At 37.8% G+C, this 17,184-nt stretch overlaps 1 protein-coding gene and 1 pseudogene across 1 annotated transcript in view; one reads left to right on the top strand and one right to left on the bottom strand.

Annotated features, from left to right (window-relative positions):
- Positions 1-17,184, bottom strand: part of Clcn5 (chloride voltage-gated channel 5) — a 161,378-nt gene that overhangs the window by 61,666 nt on the left and 82,528 nt on the right. The window lies entirely within an intron of this gene.
- LOC117695653 (small nucleolar RNA SNORA40) lies at positions 12,975-13,051 on the top strand (annotated as a pseudogene).

Here is a 17,184-nt window from a genome sequence, read left to right as displayed (position 1 = left end):
TTATAAAATACTTCATTTAATCATTATGTATTTTCATAGAAGTAAAATATTCTTTTGAACAGTGTGTCCTAATAGATTGCTGTCATTTTGTGTTCAAATTGCTCAAAATTTATTCAGTAAGAACTTCTTCATGGTGGCTCCACTGTGATCTCCTTCAAATTCATATCCTCCTTTTTTCTTAACTATTGCTGCAGGCATATGTGCACAGTCTCCAGCACTCTGGGCCACATACCTTCTCACATCACTTGGGCTTGATTCTATAACCTAGGCCAACTACATGCATAGGTTTTCTCTAGAAACAACAAACTTTCAAAACAGAAAATTAATGACTCCTGTACTTAGATCTCAGGTCCCATCTGACTGAGATAAAAGAAGAGTCCCAACCTGAAGTCCCAAACCTCATTGCCTTAGTTGTCCTTTAAGGAAACCTACTGTACACTGATGATTTCTGATCCCAAAATCTCACATGTAAAATGCTTCAAAATCTGAAACACTTGAGTTCCAACAAGATACCAGAAACCACATCTGGTCTCCTCTGATAGGCTGCAGTCAACCTGAGGTGTACTAAAATATTATATAAAATGATCTCTGAACCATGTAAAAGCTATATACAAAATGCAAATTAGTGTCATATTTAGACGAGTCATTTCTCAAAGATATCTTATTATATATACAAATATTTCAAAATCTGAAATTTCTGGTCCCAAGTATTTCTGGTTTTGTGTTGCTGTTTTTGAGACACAGTTCTCGTTATGTAGCCCAGGCTATGAACCTGCAATTATCCTTCCTTTGTCTCACAAATAGTGAATATAGGCATGTACCACCATGCTCTATTACTCTCAAGAATTTTGATAGAATATTAAAGGATATTAAATCTATATCTAAAGACCTCTTTCTCAAGCCCATTCCTAAGCTCATAAGAACTCTACATGACAGTTTGTTGCCACTTCAAACTCAAGACTGGAAAAAACAGAACAGTAGTAAAAATACTAAATTAAACACAAATTATAAAATCAATAGAAGGCATGATCTTGCCCTTCTCACATCCAGACACCAATGTTCCTTTTAAATGAATGTATCATCAATATTCATAATTAATGGTTATCTAATTCTAGGATTCCCTATCTTCAATGAACCTCAAAAGAGGTTTCAATTTCAATTAGTAGGGCTTTTTAGGTTTCTAAAACTCTCAATTGGAAACAAACTCTATTTTAGGGTCTGTATGACATCTGTTCAGCATCTTCTAGCTTTTATAGTATCTGGTGAGAAGTCTGGTGTCATTCTGATAGGTCTGCCTTTATATGTTACTTGGCCTTTTTCCCTTACTGCATTTTTTTTTTGTTTGTTTTGTTTTTTACAAGACAGGGTTTCTCTGTGTAGCCCTGGCTGTCCTGGAACTCACTCTGTAGACCAGACTGGCCTTGAACTCAGAAATCCACCTGCCTCTGCCTCCCAAGTGCTGGCATTAAAGGCGTGCGCCACCACCGCCCAGCTGAGTTTCTTATTGATATATTCAAATTGAGCATCTTCAGAGTTACTCCAGTTGTGGGGAGACAGCCACTAGGCAAGAATTGCCTCTTTTCATCTACAGACAAATTACTGTCCAGAAAAGGACATACTTGCAGAAGAGTCGACTGATTATATCTGCCAAGACAGAGTAATCAGCCCTTAATAATTCTGCATCACTAGGTCTGTCAGATGATCCTGGGCCAGAAGGCTGAAGATCGGATGCTCCAAAGTTTTGTAGTATAGGGACTGTCCAGGTATTCAGCGGTCTCTATAAATTGGCTAAGTTTTAGAAGCTATGCTTAGTGCTTCCCGTAATTTCAGTTAATTCAGTCATTCTGGATTTCTGACGGGGTTGAGGACTTATAGTCTCATAGCCAATCCCAGCTATTTACTTTGAGAGAACAGATTTGAGAAGATGGTTTTCAGCTGACATTCATTCTAAAGCCAAGAAAAAAGCCAGAATCAGAACTAGGTCTTTTAGTTAGGCGAGATGACAGGGGTTCTGGTTAGTCAACAAAATGATGGACTGGGTATTAGGTCTATCTTATATCTTACTGATACAAATTGGTATAGTTAAGCTCTAATTGTATTTTGATAGAAAAGTTTTATTTTATTTTAACAGAAAGAGTGATATGTAGGAGAAGCTAAGGTGGGAGGAGTAAGGAGAGGAAGAGGAGAAGGAGAGGAGGAGCTAGGAGACGAGAGAGGGAGAGAGAGTATGTGGGGGGTGACATGGAGGCAGATGTTCGAGTGTCTCTGCTAGTCAAAGATAGTTGGTATATCTAGGGTATACCAGGGTATTTGGTATTGGGTTACATTCTGATTGTATGGGCATCTTGTTATTGAGCATTACCAAACTTATAAAGCCTTTGATTAAGATTTTTTAAAAGTTAATAATAAAACAATAAATAAAGATGTATTTAAATTGAAAAAGAGAATAAAGAAAGGCAGGAAGGGAGGAAGGGAAGAAAGAAAGAAGGGAGGGAGGAAGGAAGGAAGAGAAAAGGGAAAGAGGAAGATGGAGATACAGAGGGGGAGAGAGGGAGGGAGGGAGGGAGAAAGAGAGAGAATATTAAATGCCTGGGAGACAGAAATGATTGATACCTCTGAATGAAACCAAAAGAATCTGTAAAGTGACAGAATCCTTTCCTTCCTTCTCTCCCTGTGGTTGTTTCATTCAGAACATGATTTAAAATACCCAGTTCCAGCAACTCTATTAACCACATAAATCATGGAAAGAAAGTATGCGAAGTCCAGAAATAACTTATGTTTGGCTTTGGAATGCATCCTGTATTCAGGATTTCAGATGTGTGTACCTATTGTGCTAAGAATTTGTTAGAACAAACTAACACAGGAGAAGATTCATTAAAGGAATAGCTGGAAAACTTCTAATTTTTCCCCTCAGGGACCTTACAAGCTCTTTCCTGTAAAGCACTGACATGGAACAACTCAACTAAAGTGAGCTAAGATTAAACTGTTCCTGAAGCAGCCATTTGTTTCCAAGTTTGGATTGTAAAGTGTTTCTTAGTAAATGCACAGAAAGACGGGGCCAACGAAAGCAGCAGCCGGTAACTCAAGCTAAACAGATGAATGAGGAGGAGTTCAACAAAGGAAATAAATACCATAAGTAAAGGTGAATGTGGTATTTCCCTGTGGCAAATTCATTTTGATACAGCAGTTACAGTTATTTTGTGTATGTAAAGATGTTCAAAGAAAAAAAAAAATAAAGCATCGGAATGAATAAACAAAATTCTCTAAAGTTGACATTTGAGTTGGACCAGGTGGTTCAAGCCTATAATCCTAGCTATGCCAGAGAGCAGCAGTAGGATTGCAAATGCAAAGCCTATACAAACCACAGAGTAAGTTCAAGGCCAGACTGGAAAACTTAGCGAGGTGTGTCTCAAAAAAAAAGTATTAGAAGGTGTGAGAATATATCTCAGTGGTACAGCACTTGCATATCATGAGTGAAGTTATATGTTCAAGTTCTGGAACCATTAAATAAATAAATAATAGCTTGTCTTTTAAAATATTTTAATTAAAATACAATTACCTCCCCATTCTCTTTCTATCTTCCAACCCCTCCCATACCACTCACTCACTCTCAAACTGTTTTTTATTATTATAACATATATAAAGAAGAATGTACAGATATATAGATAAAACCTACTGAGTCTGCTGTTTATCCAGTATGAAGTGGTCAACCTTATACACAATCAACAAATAATATTTTAAAAGTTGATATTTGAACTCATATGTAGTAAAACTCCAAGCCAAGGATTATCGTAACATATATACATAGATGTACAAATATATAAATACAACCTACCTAATCTGTTGGTCATCCAATACAAAGTGGTCAGCCCTACACACAAATAACAAATATTTCTAAACTTGATATTTGGACTCATGTGTAGTAGAAGATCCAAGGCTCTTTCCATAAGACTTTATGACTTCATTGTGATGTTTCAGTCCAATGAAGGTATTATCTAAAATAAATCAAACCTCCAGATGGCTAAAAGCAAGAAGTCAGCCAGAATTTGGGGCATGCCAGGAATAAAATAAAGCGAGGGGGGCTGTTTGTTTATTCTCCCAGCTAATACTGGGGTTGCAGGTAGAACTTGTCAAGCAATAGAAGGCCAAGGAGAGGTTAAGTGTTGAGAGTGTTATATGGTTGACATACACCCATTGTTACTCCTATGAATAGGCCATATCAGGTTGGCTCTCTGTATCTCTGAGTGCTGTATCTGCCAATTCGATCAACTATAGATCAAAAATGTTTTAAAAGTCAGTTCTATAGTGATGAAATAACAGATTTTTACTTCTTGTTATTACTACCTAAATATACTATAACAAATAATTTCATAGCATTTATATTTCACTAATTTACAAATTTCTAGAGAAATTTATAATGTCACTTCATTTACAAAAAATGTAAAGATTGAAAGTACATTAAGAAAGATGTATAAAGGTCATATGTAAGTACTGTATGCCATTTTATATAAAGAACCTGCTATCTTGGGCAGGAGTTCTGAAACTAATTCTCCATAGATAAGGAAGAAATGATTGTACTTCAATGCCTCTGTGTCTTTACAAAAGCCAGCTGTTTTCTGTGGAATCCTGTCTCTCCTCAGCCCCATTTCTTTTCAGACTGGTGGAATGCTACTGAATCCATGTAAGAGTGGCTCAAACAGGCTTTGCCTTCAATGCTCCCTTTGTTCAGACTCCCATGTTGACTGCACCGTCTTCTTTCACTTTAGTCTGTGTCTCCAGTTATGTTGTTTTAGCAATTTCACGTTGTCTCAGAATAGGTGTTCAATAAATGTTTACTGCAGTTGAGGAGGGAGGGTTAACAGCTCATCAGCACATGTATGTGGCGGCTGACACTTAACAAATCTTACACTAACAGGGAGGGGAACTGAGGATGCAAAAGGAGTTTATGACTCTGTCACTAACTGTCAAGGAATTTATGATCTAGGTGGGGAGAAGCCTTAAATGACTCAACAGCAGTGCTGGACTGAAGAGTAAGAATACAGTTGTCATGTGGAGGATGGAGGGGAGGTGGGAAGCTAAAGAAGGCTTCATGGAGGAGAGAGGTTAGTTCAGGCCTGGGAAATGAAGTCAGCCAACCAAGCCTTGGAGATCCATGTCAGTCTAACATTTACTCTTAACTAGAATACAGGTAAGGTTGTCTGTGAGAAATTGGAGGACTTGGGTGGCCAAATGGAGGCACTATGGTTTCCACCAAGAAAAATGATAAAAATAATATTTTAATCGGCAAATGTGGCAGCTGCATGAGAGAAAAGAGAGACATGGAACAAGCCTGGAAGACCCTTTGCTACTTCTAGTTTCAATGCTGGTGATTAAGTTAAAAGAGAAAGAGGGCTTTTGTTTCTTGATTCATTCACTCAGACTGTGTCTTTTGATTAGAGAATTGAAGCCAATTGACAGTAAATTTAATATTAAACTTACGTATTTTGGAATATGCATGTAAGTATATACATATACAAGTACGTACATAACAATAATTAATGAAGAGAGGACATATATTTGACAAAAGAATAAAGGGGATATATGGGAGGGTTTAGAGGGAGGAAAGGGAAAGGGGAAGGGGAAATAACTATATTATAATTAAATCATATTAAAATCATAAAGAAAATGAAATAATTCATTTTTTAGAAAGAGGAAGAGAGAAAAGGGAAGGCGCACACCTTCCCAGAATTTGTATTGGACCAAAACAAGAACCAGCTGGTGGGTGTGGACAGGGTGGTGTTAGTTTGTGGTATGACTTTTCTGTCCTGTTTTACTGTGAGGATTTATATATGTTGGTTCAAATAAATTAATACTCCCACAACAACTAACTTATTTAACAAAAACAAATATTTAAAAGCCAACATGTGAGTGAGCTAACAACACACACAATCCCTTAAATAAAAATACTGAGTGCACTATGTATTTCAGCACCATCATGTGAAAAGAAACAACAGACGTCTCCAGTTCTCATTTTTATTCCAGTAAAATATTTATTGGCCTGCGAATGACATTCTGAGTAACTACAGGTGCCAGATATTACAAATATGGAAAATAGAGACTGTGAGTAGAGGAAGTAGGGTGTGATGGTTTAAATTAGAAATCCCCCCCCCCCCCAGAATCATATATTTCATTGTTTGGTCCCAAGTTGGTGGAACTGTTTGTGAAGGATTAAAAGGTCTGGCCTTGTTGGAGCAGGTCTGTCACTAAGGGATGTCTTTGTGATTTCAAAAGCCCACTCCACTGACAGTTATCTCTGCCTTTCTCTATGCTTCTTGCTTATGTATCAAGAACCACAGCTCCAGCACCATGCCTGCCTGCCTGCCTGCCTGCTGCCATGTTCCCTACCATAATGTTCATAAGCTCAACCTCTGAAACTGGAAGCCCCAATAAACTTTCTTCTATAAGTGGTCTTGCTCATGGTGTCTCTTCAAGTAAGACATGGGGAAAGAGGCGCTGCATACATTACATTGATTTTAAATAACACAATTAAGGGTATTACTTAAAATGAAATCTGAAAATACCCTAACTGTGATAGGAAAAGTAACTGCAGCAGAGACAGACAACTAGCTGCTATATGCCCGCTCTAATCAAAGCCGAGTTGAGGAAGAACAGGCCAGTTGGTGGGGGTGGTATTTCAGAGGTATCAAATTTAGCATATGGAAGAAACCAATGACATGGAAAAACAAACAAACAAACAAGAACCAGAAAAGGTAGTGGTGGCGTGCGCCTTTAATCCCAGAACTTGGGAGGCAGAGGCAGGCGGATTTCTAAGTTTGAGGCCAGCCTGGTCTACAGAGTGAGCTCCAGGACAGTCAGAGCAACACAGAGAAACCCTGTCTCGAAAAACCAAAAAATAAAAAATAAAAAAATAAAAAAATAAAAAAGAACCAGAAACTTCTCTACACCAAGCCCAACTTGTAACAGAACACGTGCAGGGAAAAGTCTGTGCTGTACAAATGACCCCAAAGCCTCTGGTACAGGGATTAAAGATCTTAATCCTTTGCATACCATTAGGCTTTCTCAGCTCTGGCTGACTTGTACTCTCTGAAGGGCATTTTTGCTTAATAAACTATGTTGTCTTCTGTTACTATCCAGATATCTCTGTCCAAATCTTTGTTCAAGAACCTGAGAACCTAAAGCCCCAGCAAATGTCCTCCAAACTCCAATATCTTTCTAGCACAGGTTTCCATAAAACCTCCGTTCTTCAGTGCCTGTCACAAACAGAAGGCTTGACAACACTCTAGCTTATATTCCAATTCCAGTTTTGATTCTCTCATATTGAGAAACAGAAATGAACTGGATATCTGATATTAATCTCTGAGACACCATATAAGATGCTTATTTCAGATGCTTAAAATCCCCAGGTGGAAATCACTGTGCTGCTCCTCACTGGGTGGTCTTTATTAGAGGCTCATCCTCTGCTAAACTTTTATTTATATGGATTATATATCTGTAGGTAATTATGGTTCTTAAAGCAAGAACTGAGAAATGCTTACATATACATTTATTCAGTTATTTAAAATGTAAAAAGCTGGGTGTGATGGTTGACAACTCTTATCCCCGTAGTCAGGAGGCTGAGACAGGAAGATTGCTATAATTCTGAGGCCATCCTGAGCTGTGAGTTACAGACCAGACTTGGAGACCTTGCCTCCAATAAACAAATAAATGAAAACTAAGTAAATAAAATACATTAATACTCAACCCAAAACCTTACCATGTTTTGTAAAAATAACTGCATTTTCCCCAAACATAATATTCCTAGAATATTCCAGTGTATGCCTGAGTTAAAGGGACAAGTAATGTCTAAACACTAACACGAAAATACTCTTAACCTTGTAGGTTGCCTCAAAAGGTCTCAGGAACCCACATACCACAGTAGAAAATTTGTTGACAAAGACAAAGAGCTAAGCTGGGAGAAGCCATACAAGAATTGATAAGAAGGAGAAAGAAGTCACATAAGCCAGAAGCAACTGTGAAATGCTCAGAGACAATTGTGAAATGAAGCAAATCTTTCCTGTAAATACTTTTAAAAGAATTGACAACCTGGGTCTATATCATTTGGATCATTCCCAACAGATAAATAAGCAAGAGATAATTTAATTAAAGTGGCTTTAAAACTGCAGATAAAACATTATGCTATCTTCTCTCAGAAGACTAGCCTTTCTTTAGTTTTATCTCCAAGTTGTTCAGATGAGGCAACAAATGTTCTGTCATACAGACTTTTCAAACGGGTGACAAATGACCTGGGGGTAGTCTGTACAACCTGTGCCTGTACAACCAGAACAGAGGCTAAGTAAGGGGAGGGGATACTGAGTTGGAGGCAAATGTGGTGTGATCCAATCTCAAAAGGCAAAAATAAAGTAAATATAACAATGAGGTATCTAGAAGATCAAGAATGAGGGAATGTCAGGCCTGACAAAGATGATGCTACATTTATAAGTGTTTTTCACTTTGACTCTACATATAAAATTCCTGAATACACTTCAACAAACTGCTATCAAATCTTGTTGAAAGACTTGGCTATCCTATCTAACAGGGAGTTACTTCAGGAATGCTAGCCTGGATTCACAGGAAAGAATGTCTGTAGCAGTCATCTGGCAGATATAGTGTGAGGAGCTGGAGGCTTACTCCTGCGGCTGTGCCTTCCCAAACAGGATGGAATGATCACATTGTAAGCCAGAATAAAGCCTTCTGCCTTTATAAAGAAGAATGCCAACATGTCAACAAAAGTTCTTAAAGAGATAAAAAGGTCAAATTCATTTGGGTGTGGTAGAATATGCCCATAATTCCAGTTCTTGGGAGTGTGGGGCCTAAGGATCCCACCAAGTTTGGGGCAAGTTTGGACTATACAGTAAGACCCAGTTTCAAAAAAGAAAAATGAAACAGAACCTCAAGCAGATGTCAAGAACAGATTTTTAATTTACTTTCGTCCTGAGCTAAAACTTTGAAAATAGTCCATCTAGAGGGTTTCTTTTTAGACATGAAGTAGAATATTGGAATTTAATCCAACAAGCAAAATGCCATCCTACTTAATACAGGAAGGCACACCTATAATTATATGCCTGTAATCCCAGCACTTTAGGAAAGTAAGGTAGAAAGATCAAGATGCATGAGTCTTTCTCAGTTATACATACAGCACAGGATTAGTATCTATAATATACAAAGAACTCAAAAACCTAATCATCAAGAAAACAAACAAACCAATAAAAAATGGGCCATGGATCTATGTAAATAACTCTTAAAATAAAAAATACAAGTGGTTAATAAAGTTTTAAAAATATTCATCATTAGCCATAATGGAAATGCACATGAAAATTTCATATCCAGTCAGAATGGCTATTATAAAGAAATCAAATAACAAAAAATGTTGGAGAGGTTATAGGGAAATATGAACCCTTATTTACTGAGAAGAGTGCAAACTATTGCAGCCACTATAGAAATCAGTACAGAGGTTCTTCAAAAAGCTAAAAACCAATCTAAAAAATGAGCCAGCTATGTCCTCCTTAACATATACTCAAAGAATTCTATCACCTCCTAAAGAGATATCTCAACATCGTTCATTGCTGTTCTAGTCACAATAGCTAAGTAATGGAAACTGTTTGGCTATCTATCAACACATAAATGGAAAATGAAATGTACTTACTCACAACAAAATTTTACACAACTTTAAAATAAACATGACATGCATGAACCATGCAAGTCAATGGATGGAACTGAAATAATTATTCTGAATCACGTAACCCAGATGCAGAAAGACAGACATGTCATATTCTCCCTCATGTACAGATCTTAGTTTCTAATCTTTAGGGGTGTGTGTGTTTGTGTGTGTGTGTGTGTGTCTGTGTGTGTGTGTTTAAATTAGGATAGCTTCAAAAACCAGAAAACTAGAATACAGTCATTGAAGTAGAACCTGGTTCAAGGGAGAAAGCATAACAAAACACAGGTAATGTAAAAGCAGAGTGAAAATGTAAGAAGGGGAGCAATAGTGGGATGGAAGAGGTAAGGGAGTGATGAGAAAGGGTTAACCAAAATGAAGAATGTGTATCTATATAAAAACCTACTAGGGGGCTGGAGAGATGGCTCAGAGGTTAAAAGCACTGACTGCTCTTCCAGATGTCCTGAGTTCAATTCCCAGCAACCACATGGTGGCTCACAGCCATCTGTAATGAGATCAGATGCCCTCTTCTGGTGTGTCCGAAGACAGCTATAGTGTACTCATGTACATGAAATAAATGAATAAATCTTTAAAAAAAAAAACCTACTAGTTGGAAAGCCATCTAAAAAATAAAGGGTGATAGCCATTATGCATGGCTAAATAATGTTATCTTTAATAACCATGAGATAGTTTAAAAATACCTTCCAATCCCGGGAGGAGTACCTCCTCATAAGCTGTTAGTCACAGAGATGACAGAGGCTCCCAAAACAATACATGTTATTACCATACCTTTTGGTTACCCATCAGAACTAGTTGCTAAGACTCATTGCTAAAGACACCATAGACCTTGTTTGTAATACAGAGAAATCAAACTGTAACTGTGTTGGAAGCTTCCTCTATGTTGGCCAGCTCTCATCATCCCAGATGCATCAATGTAAACTGATTGGGGGAGAGACATAAATGGTCTTACCAGATGTGGACCCTAGGAATTACAATATCAACCTACCAGCCAAGATTTGTAAAGTTGTATGATAAAGTAACTGTTAGAGGGGCAACCACGCACTTTGTTGATTCTGAGCCTGTTCTCCCAAAGGGAATTCATGCCTGGTTAAAAATACAGTTAATAACCCATGGCTGAGGAGGTCATATATCCTATGGGGGAACTCACTACTACTATTTAGCTAAATGAACATGTCAAGCTGCCTTCTAAATACCTATCCCTATATCCACAAACAGGTGCTACTCTCAGTCCTAATCAGAGAAACTTTCTCTTCACAACAAATGGTAATGAATACCAAGATACAAGCCTGTCTAAGGTGCATGAAAATAAGTTACAGGTGAGTTTTTAGCCTCAAAAGGACATCTATACCAACCCCTCCAAGACTCAAGGAACAAAGTTAAGGATGGAGTGGAAAGAATATGAGTCAAGAGAAGGAAAAAGGATGTAAAATGTCATCTTCTGGATATCACATGGCCAATGCATTAGAAAGTCTAACTGTAGCAAAAATACAAGCATCTAATTTGAATTATTTTAGATCTATATATTATAATTTTGTTTTGTTTGAGATAGGGTCTTACTATGTAGCCTGGACAGACCCAAAGCCAATATGTAGACCAGGCTGGCCTAGAACTCATGGTCCTCCTGCTTCAGCCTTCTAAGTAGCTAGTTACAAATGTGTACCATTATGACTGGCAAAAGGGTCAACAGAAACTCAAGGCCAGTCTTGGCTATATAGTGAGTTCTACTGCAGCTTGGGAAACAGAGTAAGAGCATGTCTTTAAAAAGTAAAGTAAAATAAACAAATTCTAAAAGAACATGGAATATCAGATTTATCCCAGACAGGAAGAGCATATAACTCACAGGTATCCCATGCCCTGTATTGAAATTTTCATTTAATATCATTGTTTCTGGGAGCAGCACTGTTCATCCAAACAGAGTATTTCCATTTGAACTCTTTGGTTTTTTTTTTTTTTTTTTTTTAAGTCAAATGCTGAAATTAGCTTAGTGGGCTTCCACAAGGCTTTTTCATACATTCTTAGTTTTAAGTAAACTCCCCACTACTTATTCACCTCCTTCCCCTGTTCACCTCCTTCCCCTCTCCTGTCCCTATTCCTTTTATTTCAACATACTCCCGTTGTCTGTCATTTCATGTGTATTCTACTGTTTTCCAAGCAATTTTAATTGAGCTGTGAGATAGTAGGCTTCCATACAGAGTTTATACACCCATCCTTTGGGTTAGCCCTCTACTGTGACCCCTACCATCCCCAATATTCATTCCTTTCTGCCCACTTAAGCCTTTGCACGCCAATATTCTACCTCCCTGTTTTTATTTTACCTATAATCTACCATACTCCCTCCCTTATCATGCCCTAGCTTCTAAAAGACGCCTTTCTAACTTCTTGGCTTCTGCTTGTTTTTCTTTTAAGTTAACATGCTAAAGATTTAAAGCTAAAAAAAAATCTTAAATTCATTAGCCGGGCAGTGGTGGCACACGCCTTTAATCCCAGCACTTGGGGGGCAAAGGCAGGTGGATTTCTGAGTTCGAGGCCAGCCTGGTCTACAAAGTGAGTTCCAGGACAGCCAGGGCTACACAGAGAAACCCTGTCTTGAAAAAAACAACAACAACAACAAAAAAAAAAGATTTAAAGCTAGATCTATATGCATAAACATAGAACATTTGTCTTTCTGAGCCAGAGTTACCTCACTCAGCATAATCTTTTCCAGTTCTATTCATTTACCTTCCAATCTCATGATCTCATTTTTTCTCAACAGTCCAATACTCCATTGTGCATATGTACCACATTTTTCTTATCTCCTCATCTGTTAACGAACATCTAGGTTGGTTCCATTCACTAGCTATTGTGAATAGAGCTGCAATGAAGCCACTAAATGACTAAATGGTCAAGTAAGTTTCAACAGGAGGAAAGAAAGGAACAGTCCTAATGCTGTGTCACCAGAACAATGATGAGAATGGTACAATAATGTTAAGAGTGTAGCAGCAGCTTACATGTGTTGGTGGTAACCAACAGCTGTCTACTTTGACCCAAGACCCTCTCCATAAGAGGGAAACCATGCCTGTTACTGGAAACCTAGCCAACTACCCAGGGCCGGTGAGGTCATAAATCCCAGGGGAGAACCTACAACCACCACTATGCTAAATCAGAATAATGCCTAACTGTACTCTAAATTTTTGTTCTTATACCCATAGATAGGGAGGATTTGAAGGAAGGAAAAGGGAAATGATGTAATTATACTATAATTTCAAAAATTACATAAATATTAAATAAATAAATCCTTTTTTGCAACCTAGAATCCATTGTTCAGCATGAATTTTGATACATATAAAAAGAAATATGATACACAAAAGAATTCAAAAGACTAATAGTGTTGATAATGCAGCTTGTTTCCAGCATGAGGTCAGGAGTTGAAGATGCCTGTCTTACTGTGAAAGGATGCTTGTTTCAATGGAGTGCTGCCATATTCTTTCTACTCACAGATCCATTGTATACTGAGTATGATCAGAATGAATATGTTCTGAACTCAATTCTTAAAGAGATTATGGGATGTCAGAAAGTGAAAGGCAAATCTATCTTTAAAATTATTCTGAAAGTGAATTATTTGAAGAAATTATTTCCAAATATCTCTAAAAGAGAACTCTGGAGTTGTCATTTATACATCCTTAATTCATAGAGAGATAAAAGAATGAAAGAATTATAGGCTAGTAGCACAACTGGATAAAGCATCAAGTCCTTGAAAGGAACTTCAAGAAAGGGTCTTAGGAAACCTTGAACTTCAATGACATTGTTGAACAGCAAAGAAACTACATGTAAAATCCCTTAAGCAAAAATTTATTGGCTTTTTAAGAAAAGGAAATGCTAGATATAAAAAACAATGCAAGAGAAATTAAAACTCATTAGATGGGTTCATGAATGAACTGGACAAAGCAAAGGAAAAAAATGGGTAGGCTTTAAAAATTAACATTTTTAAAATTCAGACTGCCTAAGAACTGTGGTATAAATAGGGAAGACACAGTGGAAGTATTAGGGGAGGGAATAAAGAACAAAAGAAATGTGTGACTTAATAAGGACCTAAACTGGGGAAGGGGTTTGGTGGGTAAAAGTGCTTGTAGCAAGCATGAAGACCTGAATTCAAATCTCCACCATCCATGAGAAAAAGCTGCATATGGCTGTGTATGTCTAGAGCCCAGCACTGGAAGGCTGGCCAGCCTCCCTAGCCAAACTGGCAAGCTTCAGGCTCAGTGAGAGAGAGATCCTGTCTGAAAGGAGTAAGGTGGAGAGTGACAGAATATGATATCTGTGTCCTCCTCTGGCCTCTACATGAGTACATGGGCACATGTAAACAGACATACACACATGCACACATACAACCCCCACACACATACATGCACCCACAAGAAATAATGGTAACAAGCAAGAATTCCCTAAAATTAATGATCAATGCAAATATAAGTCCAGAAAGCTCAAAATACAGTGAAGAAGATCAAAGCCAAACCATAGAAAATCAAAATGAAAGGATGGAAAGAAAGGAAAAGAAGTTGGTATGTGATAAAATAAAAATGTTCACACTAGATAGATAAATCAAAGCAGAAGCATCTAAAAATCAGTCGCATTTCTACTTTAGAAAACTAGAACATACTGACTGTATAAGTAGAACAAAATTAGAGAAAGGGAAGAGGAGTAAGTGTTTGCCTCCCCGAGCTTATTGTTGAAAGCCTGACTCCCAAAGCAGTAGGATTCAGAGGTGGAGCTTGTGTAAGGTAATAGGACTGTGAGACTCTCGCCTTATAAACAGATCAACCCATAACGAATTCATATTTTGATGGCATTACTGAGAGGCAGTAGAAACCATAGGAGGTGGGCCTAATTTGCTACATGTTCGGGAAGAATACACCTTTTTTTTTTCGATGTTGGGCATTGAACCCAGGCCATCTTGCACATGAGGCATGCACTCTATCAACTGAGACTATGCCATGCAAGTGTATATCCAGTACCCGACCCAGCCATCAGAGGAGTAATTTTGTTCTATGTTCTACCTTACTTGGCCTCAAAAGCAGAGGACCTAGCCAACTATGGACTGACATCTTTGAAATCTGAACCAAAGTAAACACATCTTCCTTCCAGTTGATTTCTCACTAATATATTGTCACAGTGATGGAAAGCTGACTAACAGAAAAGTCAGCAAAATAAAAAAAGCCTGTTCTTTGAAAAGAAGAATAGCAGGTTTAATAACAACTTTATTAAACTAGTCAGATCAACAACAAAAAAGGTAAAAATCAATGTCTTAGTCAGGGTTCTCTAGAGTCACAGAACTTATGGAATGTCTCTCTCTATATTAAGGGAATTTATTGTGGTGACTTATAGTGTGTAGTCCAATTCCTCAACAATGGTCAGCTGTGAATGGGAAGTCCAACAATCTAGTAGTTGCTCAGTCCTACAAGGCTAGTTGTTTCAGCTGGTCTTCTATACAAGTAAATTCCAACAGATGTGCTGACAAGTAAATTCAAGTGGCAAAGAGTGAATTTTCCTTCTTCCAATGTCCTTATATAGGTCTCCAGCAGAAGGTGTGGCCCAGATTAAAGGTGTGTACCACCATGCCTAGATCTGGGACTTGTTTTATCCCAGGCTGACTTTGAACTCAGAGATCTCCTTGCCTTAGTCTCCTAGGATTAAAGGCATCTACTACCTTGCCTGGACCTCACATTTTCAAGGCCAGTATTCCACAAGATCTGGATTTGCCAAGATCCAGGTCAGAAACTTGTATCTCCCAGCCTCAAGATCTGGATCACAGGTGAGCCCTCCAATTCTGGATTGTAGTTCATTCCAGATATAGTCAAGCTGACAACCAGGAAGAGCCATTACAATCACTAATACCAAAGACAAGATAAAAACTGGATATAGTGGCACATGCAATCCCAGTACTTAGAAGGGTAAAGCAAAAGGATCATTGAGTTAAGGCCAATCTAGATTACACAGGAAGTTCAAGGCCAGACTAAGCTACATAGCAAGACTATATCTTAAAAATAAAGGGGGAAAATTGTCACTATTGGTTGCATGGACATTTCAAACATAATAAAGACATATTACTAACAGTTCTGTGTCTAGACATTTATTATAGCCTGTAAAGTATCTTTTATTCACTTGATATAATTGTTGTCTCAGATACTTACTGTTGAATAGTTCACCCTCTCTAGCTCTTTCTGAACTGTGGCTGGCTGGTTCAACTCAGCTATTCTGGCTCAAACTCCTCTCCAAACTGATTCAAACTTGCTTCTCTCAGCTTCTGACTTAATTGCTCTGCCAAGCCTCAAACTACCTCCAGCAATTTGTTCTAATCTTCTGGCTCCTTCTCACTCTGTAACTCATTTTTTCTTCTGTGTCTTGTTTGTTCTCTGCAACCTGTCTGTAAAACTGTCCTGGTAAGCTGCCTCTAAACTCCAGGAACTGAAATTTCACCAACTCAACTGCCACCAATTTAACTCTACTACAGTGCCTCACAACTAACTCTGAACTCTGTTGCACTGAACTCAACTGACTAAACAGAACTGACTCTACTAGAACTCAGAGAGCTGCATGCCTCTGTCTCCTGAGTACTGTGATTAAAGGCATGTACCTAAGCTTTTCTTTACCTGAAACTTGCTCTATAGTAGGCTGGCCTTGAACTCAAGAGATCTGCTTGCTCCTGTCTTTTAGGGTTAAAGGTATGTCTGTATTCTAGTCAGATTACACAGACCTAGAAGGTTTTTGGATATGATCCCTTACCAGAGCAGTCATGTTGCTGGATTAAAATTCCTCTACAATAGCCTAGATGAAAGAAATTAATAATTCTTGAAAAATATAATTGACCCACTGAAATTCATACAAGAAACACTAGATTGTAAAAACAGGCCTCCATTTATTTAAATAAACTGAATCAGTAAAACTCCAAACCAGAAAACACAAACAAGTTCACCAGTGTATTCTACTGTACTAAACACTTAAGCAGAAATCATGTATTGTTGAATCCAGGACTAGCCTAAGACCATAATTACATTAAAATAAGAAAACTATAAACCAGTACCTCTTGTGAACATAGAAGTTAAAATATTGAACAGTCATTAGAAAATCATATACAATACATAAAAAGGAATCATATACCATGAAAAGGCATTGAGGAACCTTAAATGCATAATGATAAGTAAAAAAAGACCTTGTGAAAAGGTGAGACACAGTGTGATTCCAAAGACTGTGGAAACAATAAAATGAGCAGTGGTTACAAGAGATTTAGGGTAGCAGAGGAGAAGAGAGTGAAGAGGCAAGGTGCACAGGATACTATAATGGTAGGTGGTTAATATATGTTATTATATATTTGTCTAGACCCATAGGCTACACAGCATAGAAGGAAACCCTCCCAAGCACATTGGTGCCTGCCTATATGCCCAAACATTTAATAGCTCAAGCCCATAAGTTCCAGTCTACACTAGACAATATAA

This window comes from Arvicanthis niloticus, chromosome X (genome assembly GCF_011762505.2).
Source record: "Arvicanthis niloticus isolate mArvNil1 chromosome X, mArvNil1.pat.X, whole genome shotgun sequence".
In the NCBI taxonomy this organism is placed as follows: domain Eukaryota; kingdom Metazoa; phylum Chordata; class Mammalia; order Rodentia; family Muridae; genus Arvicanthis; species Arvicanthis niloticus.
This window is presented reverse-complemented; position numbering and strand designations above follow the sequence as displayed.